This window comes from Vulpes vulpes, chromosome 12 (assembly GCF_048418805.1).
Source record: "Vulpes vulpes isolate BD-2025 chromosome 12, VulVul3, whole genome shotgun sequence".
NCBI lineage: Eukaryota > Metazoa > Chordata > Mammalia > Carnivora > Canidae > Vulpes > Vulpes vulpes.
The window spans coordinates 31,239,647-31,258,215 of record NC_132791.1 but is presented as its reverse complement, the minus strand read 5'-3'; positions in this window follow the sequence as shown (position 1 = coordinate 31,258,215).

The window sequence follows — 18,569 nt, the reverse complement described above, 5'->3', positions numbered from 1 at the left end:
TTATTTCTATTCAAACCTTGGTTATGCTGCTATATATATATATTTTAATTTGAGCCAGTATAGAATTAAAATATCGGTTGGAGTGGGGCAGCTGGCTGGCTCAGTCAGAAGAGCATGCAACTCTTGATCTTGGGGTTATAAATTTTAGCCCCATGTTGGGTGCAGAGATTACTTAAAAATAAATTCTTAAAAAAATACTGGTTGGGGTGAATAAAATGACATCAACAAAAGCCTGATAGTAGAGTAGAAATAAATTACTCTTTATAATAGTGCTCCCATTTATTACATATTACAAATAATTTAGATCTTTATTTGAACAATTTAATTTTCTACTTTTTCCAAATAACCGAATGAATAGAAATCACCCTCTTTTTTCACTTTTACCATAAGATCTTTGAAGGTGGATCAAATGCCTATTTTGAAAATATATACTCAAGGAGTCAAATACTATGGAAAGAATATTCAGTGTCCTTAGTATCTTACCTACTAATTGTTGACCAATTAACAAGGCAAAGAAGAAAACTTTTAGAAAGTATTTTTATAAATATTACTGTGCATTCACTTATATTTGTTTCTTAACACAGATATTGTAGGCATTAGAAACAGGCTTAGAACTATGAGTAGAAGTAGGGATATTATTAAAATTTATTGAACACCAGGCATATTTTGAGAAGCTTTACCTATACAAATTTTCACAAACACTTTGGGGATTAATATTCCTATGCTATGGTTAAAGCAGGCTTTTACAGATGAAGAAATTCACCCCTTACTTAAAAAAATGGTAAGTCTTAAATATGAACCTAGATCTCCTTTGCTCCTAACATTGCTTTCTTTCTACACAGATGTAGTGGCTTTTGTGTATACATACACACATTTTTTTTTTTTTAATGACTAACCTGTGCTCTTCAGAAGAAAGGATAATTTAGTTATTTTTTATAATTTCCTTTGCATATTTGAGGACATACCTAGTGAAATCTAGAATGTGTGTGTGTGTGTGTGTATATATATATATACACGCATATATATATTTCCATCCATATAGTGATCATCTTCTACCAAGTATTATACCTTGTATGTTCTCAAATTCATCTATCAGTTTTCCACTTGAAATTTACTTACCATATTTGAGAGAGAGCTGCACAAGCAGGGTAGAGAACAGAGGGAGAAGTAGACTCCATTCCGAACTGGGAACCTAATGTGGGGCTCGATCCTAGGACCCCGAGATCGAGACCTGAACTGAAGGCAGATGTTTAACCATCTGAGCCACCCAGGCACCCTTTAAATAAAATTCTTTAAGAATTAAGTCATCTGATTTTCATATTCCAAATAATAAGCACATAAATGTTTTCTTTTAGTCTGGTGAGCCCAAATGTAATATATTAAGAAAAAACATAAGTAACTTCTGAAAACATATGTACTTAAGTATTTACGGATGTAATAAAGTAAATGAATATGTCATAAACTCTAATTGTTTGGCTTTAATTTTTATCTATCCTGGCAGGATTTTAGAAGGTTCTAGATAGGGGAAAAGCACAAAAATTGATACAAGTTATAAGGCAAGTAGGAAAAGTAGCTTTATTATTTTTTTTAAGATTTTATTTATTTGAGAGTGAGTGAGAGAAGAGAGAGGAAGGGCAGAGGGAGAGGGAAGAGCAGACCCCCCACTGAGCAGGGAGCCCCATGTGGGACTTGACCCCAGGACTCCAAAGGCAGAAGATTAACTGCTAAATGGACTGAGCCATCCAGATGCCCTAGAAAAGTAGCTTTAATACATGAATTTCAAATCCAAATTTAGTTACAAAATTAATCTGTGTTTCTTTAGACTAAACTATCACTTTGTGACTAATTTTTTGGACTGGGTTATTTTCTTATTGAGTTTTGAATAGTCTTTAGATACTTTACATATAAGCCTTTTATCAAATATATAATGCGATTATTTTTACTGTGTTTGTGCCTTGTCTTTTCCTTCTTTTAATAGTGTCCTTGCCTGAGGTCTAGTTTATCATGTTTTAATGGAACATGGTTCAAGAGTCCTATTTTTTAAAGATTTTATTTATTTTTTCATGAGACACACACACACACACACACACAGAGAGAGAGAGAGAGAGAGAGAGAGAGAGAGGAGGCAGAGACATGGACAGAGGGCACAACAGGTTCCCTGTAGGAGCCCACTGTGGGACTTGATCCCAGACCCTGGGATCACACCCTGAGTCAAAGGCAGATGCTCAACTGCTGAGCCACCCAGGTGTCCCAGGAGTCCTATTTAAGAAGTCTTTGACAAGGGTCCCAAAGATTTTCTCCTGTGTCTTCTTAAGAATAGTTTCAAAATTTCAGCTTTAAACTTTGGACTATAATCTAATTTGAGGTATTTTTTTTTCTGTATTTTGTGAGTTACAGATAAAAACTATTATTTTACAAAGTAGGCATCTGACTGTTTCAGTGGCATTTGCTGAAAAGATAAACATTTCAACCATTTGCACTTTACACTTTGGCAAAAATCAATTGACCATATACATACGAGTCTATTTCTAGACTCTATTATGTTGCATTGATTTGTTTGTCTGTCTTGATGCCAACCGTGTTATTTTGACCTTTGTAGCTTGTCAGTTTAAGTCTTCTAACTTAGTTCCCTTTTCAAAGTTGTTTTGGCTCTTTTAGACCTTTTGCATTTCCATATACATTTTATGATAACCTTGTCAATTTCAGCAAAAATTACTGGTATTTTGATATTGTGTTGAAGCTGTAGATCAATTTGGAGAAAATTGACAGGTAAACAATACTGCCTTCTGATTCAGGAATACATGATGTTATGTACATTTATTTGGATCTTTTAAAAATTTCTAAGTGATATTTAAAATTTTCAGATCTGGCAGATTTATTCCTGAATATTTTATATTTGCATATTATTGTAAATTGTATTTAAAAATAGGAGTTCTCACTGTTCATTGCTAGTAACAGAAGTATAATTAACATTTATCAATGTTTTTGTTTGTAGAGTCCATTAGAATTTCCATATAGACAATCATATTGTTTGTAAATAAAGACAGTTCTAATTCAATCTGAATGATTTTTATTTCTTTTTTCTTGCCTTGTTGCACTAGCTAGGATGTTCACTATGATGTTTCATAAGAGTGAGGACAGCGGGCATTCTTGCTTTTTTTCCTGACCTTTAAGGGAAAGCAATTCAATTTTCTCAAGTAAGTACATTGTGAGATCTTTTTATTTTCATAGTTTTCCCTTATCAGGTGGATTTATTTGCTTTCTCCTCTGTTTCCTGATTTTTTAAATCAATTATGGATGTTGGAAAATATCAATTTTTTTTCTCCATCTATTGGAAAGATTATATGATTTTTCTATTTTAGTTTAATGTGATGAATTAAAAGTTACATATTTTTGGTGGTTTCTGTTTGCTAATTTTTATTTGGACTGTTTGCATTTTTATTCATAGATATTGATCTCTGATTTTCTTTCTTGTAATATCTTTGACTTTGTTATAGGATAAGTTTTATCTCATTGAGTGACTTGGGGATTTTTCATTCCCTTAAGTTTGCAGAAACAGTGTGTACATAATTGATGTTATTTTTTCCTTAAAAACTTGTTGGAATTCACTAGTGAAGCTGTATAGGCCTGAAATATTTTTGTGTGTGTGAGGTTTTTAAGAGCAAATTCAAATTTTTCAAATAGACATGGGATTATTCAATTGATCTATTTCTTCTTGAGTGAGCTCTGGTAGTTTTAGTAATTCAGTGCATTTCTTCATTTCCTCTACTGGTGTTGAAATTATTAGTATCAAATTGTTGGTAATATTCTGTTACTATTACTTCCATATCTATACCATCTCCAGTGATATTATCTCATTCATTACTGGTTTTTATATTTTATGTCTTTTATTTTCTAATTATTCCAGCTAAAGGTTTATTGATTTTTTGAAATTCTCAACCAGTTTTTGATATAATTATTTTATTATTTTCCTATTTTATTGATTTTTCATTCTGATCTTTATCTTTTTTTCTTTGGGTTACTTTGGATTTAATTTGCTCTTTTTATGGTTTATCTACATCTTGATCAACACTTGTTATTATCAGTTATTATGATTTGTTATCTTTTTGAGGATAGCAGCCAATGTGGGTGTGAAGTGGTATCTTGAAGTTTTGATGTGCATTTCACTTAAGGCAAAGATAGACTTTTATTATGCTTCTAATCCTTTCTCACAATATCTGTTAGCATGTTTGTCAGGATTCAAACCCTTCAAATGGCAATAAATACATTATTTTTTTCTAACTGCCTCTATCACTTATAAGCATGATAATGCTTATGATAAAGCATTGCCATCAATGCTAATGATAAATTTGCCATGATAAAAAATTAAAATTGCCATCAATAATAGTCAACACTTCTTAACACTTATTGAGGTATAGGCTTTTTATAGATCTCATTCAGTGCTCACATAATCTCATAGATGAAGAAAACTATGTTAAATGAGCTTTAATAATGTGGAACAGAAGTTGTCAAACTGCTTATAGGCCAAATCCATCCCACTCTGCTTCTCAGTGTCTTCATGCTAAGAACATTTCTTATATTTTAAAGTGTTACTTAAAGGAAATAAGAATATGAGACAGAGACTGATGGCCTAGAAGCTTAAAATATTTAATATATGGCCCTTTACAGAAAAAGTTTGCTAACTTATAATGACACACGTATGGTTCAAAATAAAGTTCATCAATACTGGAATATGAAGTTTACCATTCTCAATGTATGCTTTACCCTTGAATCACACAAGGGTGGGAACACTGGTCCTCTTCACAGTGAAAAATCTCTGTGTAACTTGACTCCCCCCCCCCAAATTAACTACTAATAACCTACTGTTACCAGAAGTCTTATCAATAACATAGTCAATTAACACATGTTTATATGTACTAGATACTGTATTATTATAATAAAGTAAGCTAGAGAAGAGAAAATGTTACTAAGAAAATAAGAGAAAATACCTAACAGTGCTATACTGTATTTATTAAAAAATTCAAGATTAGTGGATCCTCTCTCAGTTTAAACTTCTGTTGTTCAAGAGTCAATTTATAGACTAATGGTCTCCAGTTTATCTCACTTAGTAAAAGAGCAGGGGAAAAAAAACAAACACAATAGTCTCTCTATATATTTTTTAAAGTTAAATTGTGCTGGATAATATGTGCTTAATATAAATCCTTTGACTCAATGTACAAGATAGAAGGAAATTTGAAGGGACACCGGGGTGGCTCAGCAGTTCAGCATTAACCTTTGGCTCAGGGCATGATTCCGGAGTCCCAGGATGAAGCACTGCAAGGGGCTCTCTGCATGGAGCCTGCTTCTCCTCCCTCTTCCTATGTCTCTGCCTCTTTCTCTGTCTCTCATGAATAAATACATAAAATCCTAAAAAAAAAAAAAAAAAAAAAAAGGAAATTTGAACACAATTCCTTGAACATACATGAGGAAAGAGAAAACTATAGTTGTATAAGACATGGATAGAATGTGAATATATTCTGGGGACTGGTGCATGCTTTTACTTCTCCATTGTACCTAAGGAGGCTGCATTTCTATAGATTAGATACACTCACCCAGAAAGATAAAGAAAAGTTACTAGGTAGTACATGATACAGGAAGACAGACTAGCATACGATAAGATTTTATAGTAGAAAATAAAATCACCAATCTGAGGGTATGGATTATTTGAGTGCAATAGGAGAGTTGGATGAACTGTATAAACCCAGTCTGACATTATAAACCAAGGACCAACTCTATTGACAAAACAAAACTCACAAATCAAGGTACCCATTTTTTTTTGTTGTTGTTAGAGCCATTTTATATATCCTCTATGCCATCTAGAAATCTGAGTTAATTATCATGGTAGATATTCTCCTGTGATGATCAGGACTGGTACATATTTTATATTTGTCCTCTTATCTATCCTTCCTATTTCCTCTGCCTTTCTTTAAAGAATCAACAGTTCTATCAAGTCCTCAATGATAACCACATAGTATCTTCATCTTTTTTTCTTTTTATTCAATGCTATTTTTTCTAAATAATGCTTACCAATTGGAACTCATATCCAAAAATATGAATTTTGAATTCTTAGTAACGTTATTTACTTTTTATGGAACAGCCATATTTTATGGAAATTACATGTGAAACTGAAATTATAGCCCATTTTAAAGAAGGCTTTAGTTGGTGCTATACCCTTTATCATGTGGCTTGAAATTTTATCATTTTAATTTCTTAAAAGAAATTAAATCTATTACATTTTCATCAGAATGAAACAACCTTAAATATAAACAATTTAAAAAATCACAGTGTCTCTGATCAGGCTGAAACATGAATGCTTGCAAGAATCTCAGTATTCTACACTGTCTTTCACTGATGGCTATGCTAACACAATTATAATATTTTATATTTCAGAGTGGCAATGTAACCGATCCCAAAGGACACATTAAACCTTTTTATTCATATCCCTCTGTGCACTGCTAGGTCATATCAGTTCCTTTCTAGAATATCCTCTAATTTAATTTTTCTTTGAATAATTGTTTACTAGATCAAATCTATCTTTCTCCCCCCGCCCCCCCCCCCCAAAATCCTTTTGACCTTTACAGAAGACTGGACTTAAAACTGAACATTATGCCAATGGAAATGATAAGATTTGTCCTAAGACTTCAGAAATTTGCTTTGAGATAGTGGTATATTAGCAGATATTCACAAGTTCTTTTCTTATACAAGTAATATTTTTAATAAAATAATGTAATGTTCTTTAAGTATTATTTGTGAGATTTCTTTAAAAAGTACATTATTTTTGTTAATTCTGAGTACAGTTGTTTCTTCTTTTTCTCTCTAGCTAGGAATTATATATTAACTTATTTTATCTTCTTTTGTTACCTTAGGCATTCTATAATTCCTGGGTTTAAAGTTGAGATAAAATAGTGTGTAATGAAATAGACTGGTGTTCCTTTTTAAAGTATAGGGACAAAATTATGTAGATAGTTGAATCAGGTACATTGTCATGTCTTCAATCACCCATTTCATCTTTGCATACTAAAATCATAAACACCCTTTGGTCAGGTTGAAACTATAATATTACCAAAAAAAATTGACTTTGGCTATCCAGTATTTTCTTTACTCTGTTATTTAAATTTCCTTTATAATTTGCTGCTTTCTTATGTCTTCAAATTTACTTCATTTACTTTTTAATAATCTTTATATTTCTTCAGAAATGGTCTACATATTTTCTCTGAAACTGATTAACTCACTGATATTTATGTATTTGGTGTTTTTTAAAGATTTTATTTATTTATTCATGAGAAACACACACACACACAGAGGCAGAGACACAGAGAAGCAGGCTCCATGCAGGGGGCCTGATGTAGGACTTGATCCCAGGACTCCAGGAAGGACCGTGCCCTGGGCTGAAGGCAGGCACTAAACTGCTGAGCCATCCAGGGATCTCCTTTGTTTTGTTATTAAAATGCCTTCCCAACTCTTTGCTCATTAAAGTCTTATCTTCCCCCTAAAGCCCACATTGTATCTGTTCTATGAAGTCAACAGTAATAATCTGACTTACCTATTTCCTAAACAAATTCTAACACATGTATTCTTAAAAGCCATTGATTTCAAGTTTTCATAAAACAAAACGAAATCTTTTGGCACTTACACTATTGTGTGCAACTCACTGTATTTGTCTTGAGGCTCCTCCACCTACATGGAAGGTTCAAGGATGAGGAAAAAGATTTGTATCTGTTTATATCTCTATTGCCTGTCACATTGTGGATTCTGAATATACATTGTTGTATTTTAAAATTGATCATTTATTTTTAGTTATAATTAATATTTGTGTAAGAATTAAATTACAGGGAAGCGAACATACAAAAAAACAGAAATGAAAGCATCCGGATTAATGATTGGGGCCAAAGGGAGAGTAGAGATTAAGCTGGCAGAAACAATGTGGGTACTAAGACCAGATATGTGAGTCACTTTACTTCTGTTTTGATTAAAGACTTTTTTGTACCACCCCACCTCAACAATCACATTTTCAATAGTATCTTTTGCTCAAGAGTTTCTACTTGTGCCCAGGGCTTTTGTCCTATTCTCAACAAAGTAGAGTGATCTCGTCTAACACAAGTCAGATCATTTCACCTCTGTCTTAAACTGGTTTTCCATTTTACTCAGAATAAAAGCAGAAGGACTTAGTATGAAGTATGTATGAGTCAGAGTATTTTATAAGCAGTAACAAATAATTCAGAATATTAATGATTTGAACAACCAAAGTTCGTTTCTACTTTCTGCTGTGTTTTTCTTTTGGAGGTCTTGAGTTCTGCCTTTCACAAGCATCCAGAGACAAAGACTGTGGAGCAGTCATCATCTCAAATATGCTTGTCACTGTGCTGAGTCATACATCATATTTTGATCACAACTCTTTGACCATGACTTTTCTTAATCGTTGCCCTGAAGTATGGGGAACAAGACATAGAAATTTATTTGAAAGAGTACATGAGAAGGGCAAAATCACAATCCATAAGGCCTTATATGGTCACCTCACTCTTATATTTGCATTACTATTCTAATCTGTCATTTTCCCCTTACTTGATTTTAATCCTGCCACAATAGCCTTCTTGCTGTTACCTGAACACCCCAGGCATGTTCTTATTGTTACCTTATCCTGAAATGCCTTCTCCCAAATATCTTCATGGTCAGCTCCCTTACTTTCCTCAGGTCTTCATTCAAACGCAGCTGTCTTAATGAGTACTTGCCTTACCATCTCATCCAACAAAAATGCTCCCCTACCAAGCCATCAAGCTTTTCCCCTCCCTTTTTGGCCCTTATCCTTATATAATATGTTGTCAATATCTCCATGAAAGTTAAATTTAATTGAGAACATGGATTTTAGTTTGTTTTGCTATATATTTGTCTATAGGACATTGCCTAGCCATGATAAATACTTAATAAATATTTGTTGCATGCATTTTAAGTAAAAAGTTATGAACAATTAAGCCTCTTACTGCAATTATAACTACAATAACATATTCAGGATTAGAATTATTTGTTAATAGCTACTACATAATGTCTATTATATGCAAACATTTAACTAGGTGCTTTCTGATGTATTAGCCCATTTTGCTTCATAATAATCCTAGAAAGCAAACACAATTATCCCCCCCTCCTTACAAATGTGTAAACAAGTGATAAGAATTAGTGTGCTTAAGGTCACACAGGAATAGAAATTTAAGATATCTCAACCCAGTAGTTTTCACTTAATGTTCGTTTTAATTAATGAATTCTCACCAAATACCTAGGAGTCTAAGAAGGGCATTGCACTAGTAATGACAGAAGATAGGAAACTTAGTAACCAGCTGATTTTCAAGTCATGAAACTCATGCAAATAAATTAATGTTCATATTTATATATCTTTGTATAAGATAGCAGTAGTCCTCAATCCTAAATGAACATTAGAATCCTACATGGAGAATGATGAAAGTCCATTCCCACTCCCAGAAATTTTGATTCAAACTCCCCGAGGTAATTCCAATTTGCAGCCAGTGTTGAGAACCATTGAGTTAAAGGGTTAATTACTGAGCCACTGCTGCTGCTCCTGCTGGTGGTAGTGGTGGTGGTGCTGCTGCTGTTGCTGAGGATTTATGGATACCAGTTGTCAAAATGAGGAGTGTCTACCCATGGATGAAACTAGGTTAGATTACATACACTTGCCCATTTGTTCCACTGACCAAAGGATACAATGATGTAAGCAATAGTGTATTAAAATATTACACTTATTTTCTGACATCTTTCTCATCAATCTTCTGTGGCTGTCTTATGTTTTGATTTTGGTAAAAGCTGACAAAGTTGTTGAAGAGAGAAGAATTATGTCAGCTACTCTTTAATTTCCTTTTTGTGTTGTCAGATTGTTATGGTTGACAGAAGCCCAAAAATTTGAATAAATCATTGTTTTATCTGAGATTATTTATATGTCTCTTTGCATACCTAGTTCTAATCCTTTAAGGAAGCCTAGTTTGAGGAATTGTTGTAAACATATTTTTGTTATTGAATTGGTGGAATTCTGTGCTCATTGGTATAGATGCTAATTTTCAACTAATAATGAAATGATATCCCTCTTACTAAGGTACTAGAAAGGTTTTGTGTCTCCTTAGGATGGTCAAAATCATGAGAGGATAGTCATTCTCCAATTTTTCCCTTAATTAACAATTACAGGTTTTCAAATGAGTGTTTGGTTCCACCTGCGACAATCAGTTTAATCTTTGGTTATTATCTCAATTATGCTAAAATGAATTAGAGTGTCCACTATAGCATCTAATTCTTGATTTTTCTCCTGGGGCATCTCCACAAAGTTGAGTTGCCTTAACTTTATTCAGACATTAAAATATTCATGATCCTGGTGGTGAAGAATGGCCCATTTTTTCAGTCCAGCTCATGAATTAATTCAATAGCTAGGCTTAGTAACCTAGAAGGTGTTGGCTTCTATTTCAGATAAATTATTGTGAGGAAAGAATACAAAAGATTTATTACAAATCATATGAATGATACAGCATCTTTATGGCATGCAGCTTGTAGTGTTAAAAAGCAGCAATTCTCAACCTCAGTTAATGCAATGTATATGCTACTCAGTGTTTCTAAGGTTTCAAAATGCCTGCAGAACTGTCCCCAAAGAGATTTACTCTAGGATTCACTTCTAGAATATATGAGAAGGGGGGTAATTTTCATTTCCCATTATTTATGAACTAGCCTTGGTTTATCATTCAAGTTCTCTAACTTTGTTGATGTGTCTCAAACTCCTCACACTTTGTGCCTCAAATGCACACCTCAAAACACTATCCATCACACACACCATGCTCCAGCAAAACAAAGAACTTTTTTGAAGGGCTTGCTTTATTTGAACTGTGTTCTCTTTCTGGGATTATCATTTCTTCCTCCAAATGTGCTCTAAAGATCTAGATAGCACAGGCTAGTTTAACAGTGTCTACTCTTTGGATTCATATCGATCTGTTAATTTTACTTTTTTTCTTTAGGTAGTGTGGCATGACTTCTTTTGCATCAAGGAGCTGTCTAAGCCTTATAAGGGCACAGGATTGTAGAAGAGGATAGCCAGTATTCTCACTCTAGATCAAAAGAGGGCTCGTTTTCTGGGTTTGAGATAGCCTGTAAATTTCTTCAGTCGGTTGTCATTAACAGAGCAAAATGTTGGTTTGGCCATGTCAGGGCAGCTCCAGTTATTTCTTTGTGGAAAGGTTTAGATTGTTTTTTGTATTCTCTACCATGTGCTCCAACATGTACTTACTAATTGATCTCTTAAAAGATTGATGCAGAGCTCCCGACATCTATATGATTCTTCTAGGCCATGGGAAAAATGGACACATGACTAGTGAAGGTTTGCTTGAAGCCCATATCTCCATGATATACTTCATTTCTACATGAATATTTTCAAACCTCAGCATGGAAGAAGAGAAAGAGTTCCAAAGCATCTCTTGAAGTCATTTAGATTTTCCTACATCCAGATTTCCAAAAGAGCATGAAAAATATTGGGGATGGACTGAGAAGACAGTTTAATTACTGGCTCTATTACACATTAAATGGGCAGTGTTGAGAAACTAAAAATCTTGAACTTCAAATTTCTTTATCTCTCTTTCTCTTTCAAGGCTGAGTTAAATAGATTTTTGTGAATGGTTGTTGGAAATCTAAAAAACCCAGTATAAATTTATGTTGACCATTTGTCCCTTTGTCCCTGCAGGTTCATAATCTGCCTTTCTCCACCCTGCCTGGTGCCTGAGGAGCTGAGCCCCATGGACCTTGCTTCAGCAGGATTCCATTACCTATGTCTTTCAGCTGGCCATTGGGAAACTTGTCAGAGGTAGGAGAGAGGGAGGATGAAGAAGTCATGGTGTGTTTTCCCCTGACTCCCTCCTCATCCAGGCTACAGTTTCTTATTGATTCAGTGTCTGCTGTTTTTCTTTACCAATATATACAACTTTTTTGGAGTATTCTCTCTCCTGTACTTATAGGTACTGAGGGGCCCTAGTATCTCTTCCTTCTTGGCCCCTACAGGGCCGGGAGTGGCATGGCTTTCTGCTATTGCTAGCCACAAGGCAATTCATAGTACTTTACTTAGCTTTCCCCTCCCTCATATTTTCCAAAAGAGTCCCTTCAGTATACTCCCTTCCATTGTCTATTTTGAATGTGTCATGTTTCTTGCAATAATCTTAACTAGTAAAAATAACTGCATTTATTTTTGCTAATGTATGAATAATCAGATACTCTACACTCCAATATAAATCCACATATAGAAATTTATATTTTTCCTCAATTTTCTAAATAAACATACACACATAAAATCATTGCTAAATATATGGTTTTTCCTTTCCCAGAGCATATTTCCACTGTGAGTTTGAGGCCTGGGTTAAATTTTAAGGCTACCTTATGAATTTATATTGAATTTTATTTAAACTTGTGATCTTATTTCTGCTAGTCTTGATTTTGAATTTTAACTACTGTTAGTTTAGCTTCAATGATATCAAAAATATGTAACTATTTGTATCAATAATATATTTGATCTACAGTTTTAATGTTTCTATATATATAAATATATATATTTATGGAGAAATATCATATATATTTTGGATCATGATATATTCATGATCCAAAAAAGGTCTTTGGAAGTGATACTTCACTGTTTTCAAGAAATGCTTTTTCCATGAGAATGTGAGAAAGTTTGGGGTCTCACAGCTCATAGGTCATTCTTCCTGAGACAGTCTTGGCTATAAACATTTGAGGATAGGATGCCTGGGTGGCTCAGTGGTTGAGTGTCTGCCTCTGATGCAGGACATATCCCGGGTTCCTGGGATTGAGTCCTGCATCAGGCTGGCTCCCTGTGGGGAGCCTGCTTCTCCCTATGTCTCTGCCTTTCTCTCTGTGTCTCTGCTTCTCCCTATGTCTCTGCCTTTCTCTCTGTGTCTCTCATGAATACATAAATGAAATCTTAAAAAGTTTGAAGATGTTTGTCCTTGAGGTTCACATGCAGTAAATTCTGTAATGGGTCCATCATGCCCATATACACTTCAGCTTACCAGCTCTGAATCGACTCTTGCCAGTCAAGTGAGGTGTTTGCAGACTTGCATTATTCAAATAACACAGACCTTATATAGTTTTTTAATACTGAGGTATTTGCAAACATTACTGTAACCAGTGACTAGAGTTACATATTGTAGAAACAATGTTGTCACTCAGCTGAATACCACCTCTCTTAAAGCTCAGCCAATGGTCATTCAGGCACAGTGCAAGTAGAAGTCACTGTTTCAGGAAAATTTATGAGAGCATCAGAGTTTACTGGGTTCTATGAGCAAATTAAGTCTTTACTTCATCAGTCACATGTCAACTTCCTTAGCTCCATTCTGAGACAAGATAAAGACTAGCTTCTCCATTGCAATTTACCTTAATCCACAGTTATCTTATTGTTACCTTATTGTTCCAAGGTGGAGACCTTGGAAAACAATAAAAGATAGAGGTCATGAGGTCACTCCAATACTTCTCTATGACCAGGTTTTGACTCAGCTAACAGGGGACATGGCAATAAGATATGTATATATAATAGACATATATAACAATGTGTGTATATATATGTAATTCCTCCCCGATATTTTCTCCCTATTTTATACCATATCACTCTGCATTTACTCACAATATTAAATGCACTTATATTACCCATGGGTCCTTGGGCTCTCTAAACAACAGAAAATGTTTAGAGGTCAAATGGGAGTTTCAGGCAAGGCTTTTATTTATCCAGCACAAGGGAGACAGTACAAAAGAAAGGGTCCTTCAGTCTTGCTTACCGAACAAAGCCCAGGGAAAGTTTTAAAGAGGCAAAGGTGAGAAAGGAGTCCTGTCTAAGCATATAGAGGTGGGGGAAGACACAGAAAATTGGGTGCACAGGCACAGGGGGCAAAATGTGCTTTGGGCATTGCAGGTCTAATTAGCATGTTAAATCTCCACCCCTTGAGCTTGATTTTTAGTATTATAATGAGGGAAAGTGTAGGTGAAAGATTAACAGTGGGATCCTCCTTGGTGCAGACTTGCTTGGTGAGGTCTTTGTCAATCTTCCTAATAGAGTCCTTCCTTTAGTAAGCATCCTGCTTCTACATTCCTGCAAAACCTGCTACTCAAGAGGCCAAGGGTTTCCATGGTCAGGGAACTCTGGGTTTCTAGGTCAGGGGAGTGGGGACCCAAGCCTGGTCCCTGCTCTGTCCAGCTTAATTGAGATAAAACCAGTCTTCTTGGAGAAGACTAATCTTTGGTTTTAAACTTATTATCTCAGTTATTGTCAAACACTAAAGTGAAGGTTCAAATGTGTGATGATATGTTTCTTACCTCTTGGTGTGGGATATATTTTTATTAAGATTAGCTGCATTAAATTACTTACCTGGAGAATAAAGAGAGGCAGCTCATATGTCTAAACTCTTGATAGATTTTAACTTCATGAGATTTATAATTAATGTCAGTGACATCAATGGTATTTGAAGTTCATTGAATCCTCAACTAGGTGATACTCATTATTTTCTTCTTGAGCGCCTACTCAGTATAAGCCTTTGTTGGTTTGATAGAGTTGCATTTGCTGTGATATTTTGAAAAGTACTCTAGTGTAAGAGAAAGGTTGAATCCTTCCAAAATTGTGTTTGCATAACAATTCTCACACTTCCTGGTTAACATTAGATTGAATAAATGTTATATTGACTTTAAATTTATATTTAAAAATGAGAAGCTAGTAATATTTAAAATAGATAGCTGTGAACAGTTAGTCAACAAAACAGTTTTCCCACTTCTATCCTCCTCTTTCACTTTTCCTTTATAGTGAGTTGGAAAGAGATTTTAGTTCCTACTAGCAGTATAGGGAAAAGGTAACTTCTTTCCTTTTTTTTCTCCTTTAAAAAAATGGTGGTCAAATGCTGTATACATAACATAAAACTTACCATCTTAACCATTTTAAGCACACAATTGAGTAGTGTTAACTACATTCACATTGCTGTGCAACTCTTTTCATCTTGCAAAACTTAAATTCTATAATCATTAAATAACGCCACCACGTCTGCCTCCTGCCGCCCCACCCCAAGATTTCCTTTTGTAGTGTTGATTTTAATGATTGCAGCAAATTTAGTAAAAATCAAAGGTTTATTCCAAATTACTGTGTTTCATTCACATGATTTATAAACACATTGACAGTGTACCTCCACTTTCCAGAACAATTTAAGAGATTTTACTTTAAGTAAAGTTTATTTTTTTAACTGAACAATTTGATTATATATGTTATTGTATACCTATTATTATATATCTATTATACATTGAATATAAGGAAACTGACAAGTCAGAAAAGGAAATTATTTTTCTTAGGAGTTTCCTCAACCTTTGGTTTTAGAAAACATAATGATTATGTCTGTAAACCATAGTAGCTAAGTACATAGGATCAGTGTTTAGGGTCTTTGCTACAGACAAGGCTATGTTTGATAATTGGAGACTTTGGGGCACTAAATCTTGCATTTTTGCCAGCTTTGTCCTGACTCCAGTCTTTGCTGAAAATGTGAATTTTTTTACTTACATTTAAGGTATACTTAAAGTAGTTTAATGCTTATTTCTAAAGTTCTAAATATATACCTAAATTTATTTCATGACTACCTTTGAATTCATTCCTAGCTTTTAATATATATGTGTTATAGGTTGAAAAAATAAGTAAATAAGTGACTTAGGAATATAGAGACAGCAATTCTTAAATATTATTTTAGTGCATTTTTAAATTTCAGAAACATTTGATTTGAGTAAGAAAGAACGTACTTTATTTATTAGTCTATAATTTAGCTGTAAGGATTAAGCATGCTAATAAATGTAAAGCACTGAATGGGGCTTCTGGGTGGCTTAGTTGATTGAGCATTGGACTCTTGGTTTTGGCTCAGGTCGTGATCTCTGGATCCTGAGATTGGGCCCTCTGCTCTCAGCAGGGAATCTGCTTGAGATCTTTCCCTCTGCCTCTCCCTCCCACTCACACACGCTCTCTCTAAAATAAGTAAATAAATCTTTAAAAAATATGTAAATCAATGAAAGCAATGCCTGACACATAGAACATGCTAAAAATTTTTATATTGTCATTTTTGCTATTATTATCAATATTAACTGAGGGATTAAATTGAATGGACAAGTCTGATACTTACCAAAGTTTTAGCATTGGTACTCAAAGCTTAGAAGTACTTTTCTCCCCAGATACCTATTCTATAAAAATATGTGCCTAAAATCTATCTTACAGAAAGAAATGCTATGGACGACTAAGGTTCTTTAATTCTGCACATGCAAGGTACTTTCAAATCTAAAGCATTTTCTTTGCATAATCCTGAATTGTTGGACTTTCTTTTAGAATGCAGAAGCTGATCTATAAGCTTTTCAAATTTGAAAGATTTTTAAAAAAAAATTTATTCCTCCTAAAATAAAATTACTATCTATGTAGCTAAAATAGTAAATCTTCTTTGCTTTCTGTAGATGGTATTTTCTATATTCATAACTCAACTAGGAGTGCTAGCTAATTTTTTTAAGAAAGGAGGAAGCATTATGTTCCTTCTTATTACTGCAAAAGTGTATCTGAGTGTAAAAGGAAAGTTACAGAGAATATTTAAAATCATCCGATTCAGTTTGGTCTGCTATAACATAATTCTGTGGACTGGGTGGCTTTAAAAAACAATTTATTTGTCAGAGTTTTGGAGGCTGGGAAGTTCAAGATCAGCGCTTTAGCAGATGTGTCTGCTGGAAGCACTGCTCCCGGTTTGCAGTAGGGTATGTTCTTAGATCCTCAAAGAGAGATGGTGAGCTCTACTCTCTTCCTCCTCTTATGAGGGCATTGATACTCTCATAGCATAGCATATAACATATAGTAACATCCATTGTAGGTTAAAGTTTCAACATAAGAATTTTGAGGAGGCACAAACATGCTGTTCATGTGTTCTCCTTATTATGTATTGAGATTTTGCATCTCTCAGGGCACTTTTTAGAATTTATTTTACAGTAAATGTAAACTTTTTTTCACACTGTGTTAGTTTATTTAGCTAATTCCAGTTGAATCCTACCACCCCTTTTAGTGTCATTGCATTTCACTCCCTAGGAATCTCCCTGGCTCCCTATATTATGTTCTTTTACATTTGGAGGGATCACTAGGATGATAGCTATTACCGGCCAGGCCTATGTGGGTGTAAAGTCTATTGGCTCTTCTACTTCTCTGATACTTTTGTAGCCTGGGAAGGAAAGTTAAATTATTACAGTGAACATGCTCCAAAAAGGGATTCTCCTCTTCTCTGTGGAGCAAAGAGTCTTGGGTTTCCGTAGCTAGCAGAACTTTAGACCGTCATGCATTTCCTAGTGTTGAGCATATTTCTATTTTAGCAAAGAGCCCAGATTTCTGGAAATCAGAAATCAGGAAGGCAGTTTCTTTAGAAGTAATTTCTCTTTGATCCAGCATGCAATGAACCTTCCCCTACAAGCTTTTGAGTGTAGCAGAATCACTTGAGCATTTGATAAAACATAGATTGCTGGACTTTACCAGCAGAGTTCTTGATTTAGGTAGGGATTGAGAATTTGTATTGCTAGCAAGGTCTCAAATGAAGCTAACGCAGCTGGTTCAGTGTTCTCACTTAAGAAATGCAATCCTAAGGAAAGAAGAAGAAAATAATTTGACTATAAAAAGACTGTGTGGTGAGACATATGCCATACAAGAAGAAAAAAAAAAGAAAAATGAATATCTCAATACATTATCATACCAAATTGTTTTGTAGGAATATAGGGAACATATTCACAGGATTTAAAGCCAGACAAAGAATAATTTAAATTATGGCATTGATGTGCACTTGGACAGTTAGCTCAGAGAATCTTGATTTTTTAAAGCTATTTAATATGACTAATACCAGCTTCTTCGTATATTGGTTGGAAGCATGCAGTAATATTAGTGAAGCACCTGGCATATTTAACAAATGCCAATTACCCTTCTCACTTATATAGGTCTTTCTGAGATATCAGGGTGGAAAGTGGAAACATAACAGTTTTTTTTGTTTTGTTTTTGTGTATTTATTTATTTATTTATTTATTTATTTAGAGTAAGACAAACTTGAGTTCAAATTTATGCTCTATTACTGACTGGCAAATTGATATTGAATGAATTACTTAACCTCAGAGCCTTAGGTTCCTCATCTCTAAAATGGTATTATGAGGATTAAATAAGACAGGTTTGGTAAAGGAGTCAGATTTATCTTGCCCAAACAAGATACTCATCAACACTGTACTCTTCTCCTACCCCTAGCAGAGACAGTGAATTTGTCAAAAACGTGTATTTCTTGCATAGAAGGAAACAAATCTGCTCTGGACTTATAGCTGTGATACTTGTCAACCAATTTGATGTTGGGAGATTTTCCTCAATCTGTAGTAGTTTTATGTAAAGTTTAGGTAAAAAGTCATATTCATTTAAAACCATATTTTTCCCATGAATTTCCGATATTAATGACATTGAAATTAAAGTCTACCTCTAG